This window comes from Theropithecus gelada, chromosome 13 (assembly GCF_003255815.1).
Source record: "Theropithecus gelada isolate Dixy chromosome 13, Tgel_1.0, whole genome shotgun sequence".
NCBI lineage: Eukaryota > Metazoa > Chordata > Mammalia > Primates > Cercopithecidae > Theropithecus > Theropithecus gelada.
This window is the reverse complement of record NC_037681.1, coordinates 94,527,058-94,539,100: the sequence shown is the minus strand read 5'-3', so window position 1 is coordinate 94,539,100 and position 12,043 is coordinate 94,527,058.

The following is a 12,043-nucleotide window of genomic DNA, read 5'->3' as shown; positions in this document are numbered from 1 at the left end:
GGCCAGCTGACGGTGTGTTAGCAATATTACCATATAAGGTGGTTTTTTCAATAAATCGCCTTGGGGGTAGGGAAGGGGGTGGGTAGAGTGAATTATCATTTGAAAAATGTATGCAAAAGGACTCAGTGGCAACAGCCCCGGTGCTGGTAGATTTGTTCCTTTTATGCTGCACTTGCATAAACAAAACTCACAGCAGGCCTTATAAGTTGCCCAGAGTGAGACCAGATGCAGCTGTGCTCCTGGAGTGAGAACCATACCAAGAATGGCAGTGAGCCTCCTCCATCCACACCTCCCTCCTCAGGCCCTGCTGCGTGCCGCCCCTGGGCCTGCCTGGGACACCCAGGCAGTGTCCCCAGAATGGGTGCAATGATGCCTTGTCTGGCACAAGCCTGGGACCAATGAAAGCTGGAGAGAAATGCCATCTGTACCCAGGAAAGAAATCCTGTGTGCCTTACTCACCTGCTACACCTTGGCACAAGCTCCTAACCCTTGAGCTGAGTTCTCTGAGGGTCTCAGGACACCTTAAGCTTCATTCTCTCTTGGGTTCTTCATGGATTTCCTCTACCAGTCTCTAAATATCGAGAATTACAGACTGAGGGACCTGCTTCAGGGTTGAGGCACACCTAACAAGACTCCTGGCCTGTAGGATTTTCCACAGTCCTGTGATTCTTGAGCTGCTTCTTCTTTTTTTTTTCTTTTATTTTTTTGAGACAGAGTCTCGCCCTGTCTCCCAGGCTGGAGTGCAATGGCACAATCTTGGCTCACTGCAACCTCCGCCTCCCGAGTTCAAACGATTCTCCTGCCTCAGCCTCCTGAGTAGCTGGGACTACAGGCACCTGCCACCACACCCAGCTAATTTTTGTATTTTTAGTAGAGACAGGATTTCACCATGTTGGCCAGGCTGTAGGATTTTCCTACAGGCCAGGCTGGTCTCGAACTCCTGACCTTGTGATCTGACTGCCTTGGCCTACAGGTGTGAACCACTGTACCTGGCCTTCTTCTTCTTCTTCTTTTTTTTTTCTTAATTAGACAGAGTCTTGCTCTTGAACTCCTGGATTCAAACAATCCCTCCTCCTTGGTCTCCCAAAGTGCTGGGATTACAGGCGTGAGCCACCATGGCTGGCTGGTTCTTGCTCTTCTTTGTGTAATTCATGTACTCTCCCTAGGTAGCTTGTTCATTTCCCACATTAATCAGCTACCAGCTCTGTGGTATGACTTCAACTCCACATTCTCATGGTCCCCTCCCTCACCCCGATCCAGACTAAAATGATCAATTGCCTATTGGACATCCCAATCCAGATGACTCTCCGGCTCTTCAAACTCATCCTGTCTAAAACTGAGCCCTTCTTCCCTACCCTCAAAACTGCTGTGCCTCCTGCATTGCCAACTTCCAAGTCCATCCCCTCAGCCCTTCAAGCTAGAAGCCAGTCAGTCTAGAACCCTCTGTCTCCCTCATGCTCCCACAACCACCTGGTCACCACAGCCTGGTGCTCCCCCCATCAGAAATGCCCCTCAGCTCTTTGTCCTCCCTCCATCCCTGCTGGCCTGTGCTGCCTCAGGCTCCAGTCCTACCTGGCCTGGAGTGGGGCACAGTTTCCTGACTGGCCTCCTTGACTCTGCTCCGTCATCAACACAGAGGTTCCCAAAGCATGAGGACCACCAGAGTGCAGTGGCAGCGTGACATGGGAATGTGCTCACAATGCAGGTCTCAGGCGCCACCTAGCCCTATTGCAACAGAAACTCGGGGAGTGGGCCTCAGCCACCTGTGTCTCTCAAACTTTCACCACCCAGTGCCCAGGATACCCCCGCTTCAATAGAAGAAGCGTGCATTGCATCCTTGCTAAGCGCATAGGGACTTCCAGGTGGTTTTGGGTGGCCTGGTGCAATGGCTTGGTGCAGATCTGGCTTCCTCATTAACTGAAAATTGAGGCAGGAGAAGGTGTGAATGAGGAGTGTCCTCTGCTGAGACAGCCCAGAGGAAAGATTAAAAAAGGCTTTCCATGAGGACCTGCAGTTGTTCCCTGTCGACAAGAAACACTGTTGTCATTGCGAGATTCACTTACTCATCGTTTGATCACTGGCCTACGTGTTTAGTGCCTAAGTCTAAATTCCAGGCCCTGTGGGAAGCTTCCTGAGCCTTTCAAGTTCCTAGAAAAACCCTCACTGGGGATTCTAGAGGGAAGAGGCTCCCTTTCCGGAGCTGTGCTGCATACAAGGTGGCAGTGGATGAGGTGTGAGCTGTTCCAGCATGGACAGAGTGCTCGCAGTCCCAACTGGCTGAGGCAGGTAGCTCAACGCTAAGTGACAGGGTCATAAGCTCCCACTCTGATTCTCTCTTCTTGTGTGGGAATGAGGCCAGGGCAGGAACAGGGTGCCAATCTCCCTTGACCTGATCATGGGTCTAGAGGGGGCATCCTTTTCCTTCTCAGAGTAAGAGTTGCTTCACAGAGTGAGCTTTCTTCTAATCACTCAGCACCATGGTCAGGGTGCAGGTGGGGACACCTTGCCCTTATGGATATTCACCTCTTAGTTGGCACAGTCAGCCGATAAACAATGAAAAGCCTATAACAAAGGCACTGGTTGTGATCTGGGCTCCAAACAGCCCAGAGACCAGAAAGCAGGGACTAACTGAATAAACTGAAGCTCTGAGGAAATGTTTAGGGAGAGATCAGAAGGTGGGGGAGGTTACACCAGGTACTCGATTTTTTATATTTAACATGTTTTTCTGGTTTCAAAAATTCAATGCAAAATTTCAAAAAATATAAAAATGTGTATTTTAGAGAGCAAATGCTCCCTATAATCCCGCTTAGACCTAAGCCAGAGAAGACCACTGTTAATGGCAATAGGATACCTATTTAAAAAATATTTTTTCCAGATTTTTTCTAACATTTTAATATTATTTTACAAAAATGGGATTATGTCATTGCATATGTTTTTACAACTGTTCTGAAACTTGTCATGTTCTCTTAATAATACTCTCGGATGTCTTTCAAAATCAGTTCATGTAATTTTTAAAACTCTAACATCGTTTTACATAGTAGGATATATACCATAAATTATTTGACAAATATCCTATTGATGGGCTCTTGGGTCATTTCCAGTGTTTTTACTCATGCCAACATTGCTAACATTACTAAAAGTTTGTAATGTGCCTTTGTGCACATGTGGGAATATTTTCATATGGTAAATTTGTTAAAGTGGAATTCTTTGATTAAGTAAGCACATGTGAAATATTGATGGAACCTGCCAAGTTGTCTTAAAAAAATTTGTACTAGTTCATACTCCTGCCGGGAGAATATGAGGCCACCTCCCTCTTCATGTTATTAGACAATTAGCATTAATATGGGTTTTTTTTTCAGTACATTACATTTGTTTATTACATTTAGAAACATGTCAGTTTTCATAAGACTGGCCACCTTAGAACTGTTTGTTTTTTTCCCTAACTACAAAAGTAATATATGCAATGGTTAAAAAAAAAGAGGAAAATATACGAACTAGGTGTTCAAATCTTGAGCTGTTTCCTTGAGTGGGCAATTGTACAAATGAGCCACTCTGCTCCTCTGGCTCTCCTTGTGTCCAGACGAACCATGTGGATCATTGGCAATTACTCATCTTTTAAATGTTTCCTAATCAGGAAGGAGAAACTTAGTATCTTCTTGTTTTAAAATTATTATTATTATTATTGAGACAGGGTCTTGCTGTGTTGCCCAGGCTGGAGTGCAGTGGTGCAATCACATCTTACTGGAGCCTTGACGTCCTGGGCTCAGGTGATTCTCCTGCCTCAGCCTCCATAGTAGCTGGGATTACAGGCGTGTACCACCCTGCCCAACTAATTTATTTTTACTTTTATTTTTTTTAGAGACAGGGTTTCACCATGTTGCCCAGGTTGGTCTCGAACTCCTGGCCTCAAACGATCCAACGGCCTCAGCCTCCCACAGTGTTGGAATTACAGCATGAGCCACCGCACCCAGCCTAAAATGAAAATGTAAAATTATATGGTAACTAATGAGAATGAACATGTTTGGCCTATATTAACTTTTCTTTTCTCTCTCTCTTTTTTTTTTTTTTTTTTGAGACAGAGTCTCCCTCTGTCACCCAGGCTGGAGTGCAGTGGTGTGATCTTGGCTCACTGTAACCTCTCTGCCTCCTGGGTTCAAGCGATTCTCATGCCTCAGCCTCCCTAACAGCTGGGATTACAGGTGTGCATCACCATGCCTGGCTAATTTTTGTGTTTTTTAGTAGAGACAGAGTTTCACCCTATTGGCCAGGCTGGTCTGGAACTCCTGATCTCAGGTGATCCACCCGCCTCAGCTCCCCTGAAGTGCTAGAATTACAGGCATAAGCCACTGTGTCCAGCCTAACTTTTTTTTTTTTTTTTTTTAATTTGTCTTTCTCTGAAAATGGCTGGTTACTGTTTATTTATTTATTTATTTTTCCTATTGGATTGTTCACCTTTATCTTCTTGAGTTATGAGAGATCTTTGTATATTATATCAGTGATATTATTAGCCTTTTGCCTAACACAAGTGTTGCAAATATTTTCCCCCCAGTTTAAACATTTGCCTTTCGATTTTGTCTGGTAGTATTTACCTTACTAAGTTTAATCAAATGTCTTTCCTGTTTAGTCTCTGTTTTATAACATCCTTAGGAAGGCTGAGCACTTCTTTTTATACATTTTAACTTTTAAAAAATTGTAATTGTGGAAAACACATATAATATAAAATTTACAATACTAACCATTTTAAAATGTGTGGTTCTGTACTTTTTTTTTTTTTTTTTTTTTTGAGATGGTGTTTCACTCCTGCTGTCCAGGCTGGAGTGCAATGGCGTGATCTCGGCTCACTGCAACTTTGCCTCCCGGGTTCAAGCGATTCTCCTGCCTCAGCCTCCTGAGTAGCTGGGATTACAGGCACCCGCCACCACGCCCAGCTAATTTTTGTATTTTAGTAGAGATGGGGTTTCACCGTGTTGGCCAGGCTGGTCTCAAATTCCTGACCCCAAGTGATCCACCTGCCTCTATCTCCCAAAATGCTGGGATTACAGGTGTGAACCACCGCGCCCGGTGGTCCTGTACTATTAAGTATATTAACATTTTTTTTTTTTTTTTTTTTTTTTAGTAGAGACGGGGTTTCACCATGGTCTGGATCTTCTGACCTTGTGATCCGCCCGCCTCGGCCTCCCAAAGTGCTGGGATTACAGGCGTGAGCCACCGTTATACAACCAGTCTCCAAAACTTTTTTATCTTGCAAAACTGAAACTGTATCCATTAAACAACTCCTCACTTTGCCCTCCCCTAGCCCCTGGCAACCGCTCTTCTGCTTTCTGTCTCTGAATCTGACAACTCTGAGTACCTTATAAGAGTGGAGTCACACAGTGTTTGCCCTCAAGGTTCATCCATGCTATAGTATGAGTCAAAATTTCCTTGCTTTGTATTTATGTAATTTTATTTTTCAGAGACAGGGTCTTACTTTGTCACCCAGCCTGGTGTGCAGTGGCGTGATCATAGCTCACTGCAGCCTCAAACTCCTTGGCTTGAGCAATGCTCCTGCCTCAACCTCCCAAACAGCTAGGACTATAGGCATGTTCCACCACACCCAGCTAATTTTTAAAAAATTTTAATTTTTGTAGAGACGGTGGGAGGGGGCGTCTCAATATGTTGCCTAGGCTGGTCTTGAACTCCTGGCTTCAAGCGATCCTCCCACCTGTGTCTCCCAACGTGCAGGGATTACAGGCATGAGCCAATGTGTGGCCTCCTTCCTTTTTAAAGCGGAATAATATTTCATTGTATCTGTATAACACATTCTGTTTATTCATTCATTTATTGAGTGACACTCGAAGTCCTTTCACTTCTTGGCTATTGTGAATAATGCCACTATGAACATGGATGTACAAATAGCTCTTTGAGACCCTGCTTTTACTTCTTCTGGGTATACACCCAGATACAGAATTGCTAGACCATCTGATAATTTTCTTTTTACTTTTTTGATGAAGTGCCAAATGGTTTTCTATAGGGACCACATCATTTTCCATTTCCACCAACAGTGGTGTACAATGATTCCAATTTCTCCACATCCTTGCCAACACTTTGTTATTTTTAGGGTTGTTTTTTATTTTTTTAAAGTAGCCATCCTAATGGGTGGCTATTTTTAAAACATTGTATGTGAGCATGTTTTAATTAAACAGACTTTTTTTTTTTTTTTTTTTTTTGAGATAGAGTCTCGCTCTGTTGCCAGGCTAGAGTGCAATGGTGTGATCTCAGCTCACTGCAACCTCCACCTCCCGGGTTCAAGCGATTCTCCTGCCTCAGCCTCCTCAGTAGCTGGGACTGCAGACGCATGCCACCCTGCTAATTCTTGTGTTTTTAGTAGAGATAGGGTTTCACCATGTTGTCCAGGATGATCTCAATCTGTTGACCTCATGATCCACCTGCCTCAGCCTCCCGAAGTGCTGGGATTACGGGCGTGAGCCACTGCGCCCAGCCCAGACTATTTTTTTTTAGAGTAGTTTTAGGTTCACAGAAACATTGAACAGAAAGTATAGAGAGTTTCCATTACGCCCAACACCAACACACTCTCAGCTTCCTCCACTATCAAAGTCCTACACCAAAACGGTTCATTGGTTGTAACAAATTGTTACAATTGTTTGGCTCACCAGAACCAAATTGTTACAATTGTAACAATTTGTTACAACCAATGAACCTACATTGACAAATCATTATCACCCAAAGTTCATAGTTTGCGTTAGGGTTTGCTCTTGGTGTTGTACATTCAATGGGTTTTGACAAATGTATAATGCCATGTATCCACCCTTATACTGTAGTGTCATACAGAGTAATTTCACTGACCATTATTCATCCTTTCCTCCCCACAACCACTGGCAACCATTGATCTTTTTACTGTCTCCATAGTTTTGCCTTTTCCAGAATGCCATATAATTGAAATCATACAGTATGTGGCCTTTTTAAGGTTGACTTCTTTTACTTAGCAGTAGGGATTTAAGTTTTCTCCATGTCTTTTTATGGTTTGATATTTTATTTCTTTTTAGTGCTGAATGATGTTTCATTGTTTGGATGTACTACAGTTTACATATCCACTCACCTACTCAAGGACAGCTTAGTTGCCTCCAAGCTTTGGCAGTTATGAATAAAGTTGCTCTAAACATCCTTTTGGGCTGGGTGCAGTGGCTCACACCTGTAATCCCAGCACTTTGGGAGGCTGAGGCAAGCAGATCACCTGAGATCAGGAGTTTGAGACCACCCTGGCCAACATGGCGAAAACCCTTCTCTACTAAAATACAAAACCCTTCTCTACTAAAAATACAAAATTAACTAGGTGTGGTGACACATGCCTGTAGTCCTAGCTACTCAGGGGGCTGAGGCAAAAGAATCGCTTGAATCTGGGAGGCAGAAGTTGCCATGAGCCCAGATTGCACCAATGCACTCCAGCCTGGGTGACAAAGACAGACTCTGTCTCAAAAAAAAAAAAAAAATCCTTTTGCAAGTTTCTGTGTTAGCATAACTTCTCAACTCATTTGGGTAAATACCAAGGAGTGCAATTGCAAGATCTTCTGGTAAGAATATGGTAAGAATATGTTTAGTTTTGTAAGAAACTTCCAAATTGCCTTTCAAAGTAGCTGTACCATTTGGCATTCCCACCAGCAATGAGTGAGAGTTCCTGTTGTCCCACATCCTCATGGTTTTGATTTGCATTTGAGCATTTCAATATAACAACATTTTTTTCCCACTTGACAGTCATTGATTTTTAATTTCTTCAAGGGAAGAAAATAGCAAGTATTTATTCAGAAACTTTTAAAAATAAACGTTTGTCATTTTACTTTTGTCAAAATAAAAATTATTTTCATATGATCTAAAAAGAATACTCATTCAAAAAACTTCAGGAATAAGACAAATAAAGTAGAAAAAAATTCCCACCATCATGATAACCACTTTGAACTTAAATCTTTCCAGACATTTTCAAGATATATACACATTTAGAAAAATTGTATCAGGGCCAGTGGCTCATGCCTGTAATCCCAGCACTTTGGGAGACTGAGGTGGGAGGATTGCTTGAGGCCAGGAGTTCAAGACCAGCCTGGGCAAAATAGTGAGACCCTGTCTCTACAAAAATAAAAAATAAAAAATAAATAAAAATTAGTTGGGTGTAGTGGTGTGGATCTGTAGTCCCAGTAACCTGGGAGGCTGAGGCAGGAGGAGCTTTTAAGCCCAGGAGTTCAAGCCTGCAGTGAGATATGATTGTGCCACTGCACTCCAGCCTGGGCCTCCCAAATTGCTGGGATTACAGGCATGAGCTACTGTGCCCAGCCTCTTATCTGCTTTTTATTTCAACTGTTCTAGTGTTAAGCTGTACTGGTGATAGCGTTCTCTCATTGGCCACTCCAGGCCATCTCCTTCAGGGACCCCTGACCACACAATTACTTGTTTAAAGTTCCTCCATTTACTTCTCATATCAATAAAGAAAAACGAAGACCTCTAGTTGATAATGTTAAATTCAATCTTTAGCTTTCTCTTCAATCCATGACTGACTAAAAGTTTTGTTTCTGAGGATGATTTTCATCTGGATAAAAAACAAACTTCTTGGTCATTAGAGAAATGCAAGTCAAAACCACAATGAGATACCATCTCATGCCAGTTAGAATGGTGATCATTAAAAAGTCAGGAAACAACAGATGCTGGCAAGGATGTGGAGAAATAGGAACACTTTTACACTGTTGGTGGGAATGTAAATTAGTTCAACCATTGTGGAAGACAGTGTGGTGATTCCTCAAGGATCTAGAACCAGAAATACCATTTGACCCAGCCATCCCATTACTGGGTATATAACCAAAGGATTATAAATCATTCTACTATAAAGACACATGCACACGTATGTTTCTTGTGGCACTATTCACAATAGCAAAGACATGGAACCAACCCAAATGCCCATCAATGATCGACTGGGTAAAGAAAATATGCCACATATCCACTGTGGAATATTATGCAGCCATAAAAAAAAGAATGAGTTCATGTCCTTTGCAGGGACATGGATGAAGCTGGAAACCATCATCCTCAGCAAACTAACAGAGGAACAGAAAACCAAACACTGCATGTTCTCACTCATAAGTGGGAGTTGAACAATAAGAACACATGGACACAGGAAGGGGAACATTACACACCAAGGCGTGTTGGGAGGTGGGGGACAAGGGGAGGGAGAGCATTAGGACAAATACCTAATGCATGTGGGGCTTAAAACCTAGATGACAAGTTGATAGATACAGCAAACCACTATGGCATGTGTATACCTATGTAACAAACCTGCACGATCTGCACATGTTGTCCCAGAACTTGTAAGGTAAAAACAAACAAAAAACTTCCCAATAGCTATGGTTGTTCCTAAAATGAATCCCAAGGTAAACAAAAAGGCAGCAAATGCGGTGAATCCAGGCGGAAGAACTGAAAGAGGATCTCTCCAGGCTGCACTTGTGTCAGTGTTTAGTGTGTTCCCTCCAAAGAAGAGCCGATTACAAAGCTGTGTGTACACAGTCAAAATAAAAATGAAAGCAGCATGGATACAAGCCAGAGCTGCTAAAAGGAGGAACAGAGTGAACGAAGTATGATTTTGGTAACCGTAATCGTTGTGAATGTGTGATGAAATTCACACTTCCTCCAGTTGTATGTAAGGGCTGATTTCACAATACAGAGTCAATCAGGGCCACTGCAGAACATATTGCTGTAACCCCAAGGGCTGTGATGGGACCCTCTCTTTAATTCTTGGAGATTTTCAAACTTGATAACTGAGCCGAATGTATGCATTTTGGCAAGGAAGAATGTCTTCCTACTTTTAAAGAATTAGAGGTTTCTCTTTTCTGTGCACACATTTCCATGTGCCACAAGTCCCAGTGTGTTCTTTAACTGTCACGCCTTCAAGTTGTGACATGTTAACATGGATTATGCCATTTTCACCGTGAAGCACTCAAAGCTGTTTATCTTAAGTAGGAGAATCAAGTATCTTGGTTTGAAACCCAACCTCGGTCTGGTCCCTGGTGACCCACTCCTCAGCCATGGCATACTTGGGGGCTAGAAGAGGCCAGGGCTCACCAGAACAGATTTTCTCCTCTTTGGCTGACTCCATCATGAACACCTCAGCCCAGAGTAAGCAGAAAGCAAATCTTGGTTTCCAGAGGCCGGAGTGCAGGACCCACGTGTCTCCTGCCGGCGTGCTTGCTGTGACTTGGCAATAAAGTATTGTACAATTAAGATATGTGCATTTTTTTTAGATATAGTGCTATTGCACAGTTAACAGACTACAGTGTAGTGTAAACATAACTTTTATATGCACTAGGAAGTCAAAACAAAAAAAATGGGTGCAACTTGCTTTACTGTGGTGGTCTGGACCCAGATATTCAGTATCTCCGAATGTTTAGCTTGTCTGAACACCGCTCTCCACTTTCCAAGTGTTCTGAGCCTTGGGTGGCTTGGGAGGTGCCCCAAGATCCGGGCTCCAGTAACCCCACTTCTCTTATTATCAGGCAGTCTCTCACTCCCACTCCCATACTTCCCGGCAAGCACTTGGGCGTGTGTTTCCCAGCCTCCCTATCTTGGGAGATGGGAGAAGCTGGGGATGGTGGTGATGGGGAAAAGTGGGGCTGGAAGCCTCCCCACGGGATGGTTCTTTTAAAAGTCAAGCTCTACCGAACACTCAGGCCTGCCTACCCAGAAGGGTAGCTTTTATTTTTTTATTTTGGAGACGGAGTCTTTCTCTGTCACCCAGGTTGCAGGACAGTGGCCCAATCACGGCTCACTGCAGCCTTGACCTCCTTGGCTCAAGCGATCCTCCCACCTCAGCCTCCCGAGTAGTTGGGACTATAGGTGCAAACCACCATGCCTGGCTACTTTCCGTATTTTTTGTAGAGACTGGGTCTCACCATGCTGCCCAGGCAGGTCTCAAACTCCTGGGCTCAAGTGATCCTCCTGCTACAACCTCCTAAAGTGCTAAGATTACAGGTGTGAGCCACCATGCCTGGCCAAGGGTGTCTTTTAAATGAAAGTAGGGATTGGGCACAGGGGCAACTACTGGACTTAGGCCTTATTTCTATTATTGTTATTATATTATCCATAGTTGTCATGTATTGAGTTGTGTCTGCATCTGCAAATTGTACTGAGCTTAGCCATGTGTATGCATTCTTATTTAATCCTGTTTTTTTTTTTTTTTTTTTTTGAGACAGTCTCACTCTGTCGCCCGGGATGGAGTGTAGTGGTGCAATCTCGACTCACTGCAATCTCTGCCTCCCAGGCTCAAGCGATTCTCCTGTCTCATCCTCCGGAGTAGCTGGGATTACAGGTGCCAGCCGCCATGCCCAGCTAATTTATGTATGTTTTCAGTAGAGACAGAGTTTCACCATATTGGCCAGGCTGGGCTGGAACTCCTGACCTCAAGTGATCTGCCCACCTCGACCTCCCAAAGTGCTGGGATTACAGGCGTGAGCCACCGTGCCTGGCCTAATGCTGGTATTATTTACATTTTAAAACGTTGAAGACTGTGAGACCAGGGAGGTCAATTTACTTTTTGAAGTCACACAACCAGTAAGTGAGGAAGCCAGAAATCTCCCCAGTCAGTCTCACCCCTGCACCTGCCCTCATAAGCTTGGCATTATGCCTCCCCTAGCACTGAGGGAGAAAGCTCTACTTGCAACCCGGTGTTAGCTGAGAACTATTAAAATCATCACTTGCAGTGTTCTGAAGGCGAAGTTCTCATGTAACGTCACGCAAATAACTAAGAATCAGTTTTAGTTCCAAAATGTTACTGCAAATGTGGGTCCTCCTTTCCATACATTTGGTTTAAGAAGGATTTTTGGGTAACCAAAAATAACCTTTAACAAGTCCAATGAAGAAGCTGTGAAAAACCGAGATAGGAAGAGGCCACTCAGGACTTCATCAAAGTTACAGTTTATCCTACATTTTTCATCGTATTTATTTATTTAGTTTTTTTGAGACGGAGTCTCCCTCTGTCGCCAGACTGGAGTGCAGTGGTGCGATCTTGGCTCACCGC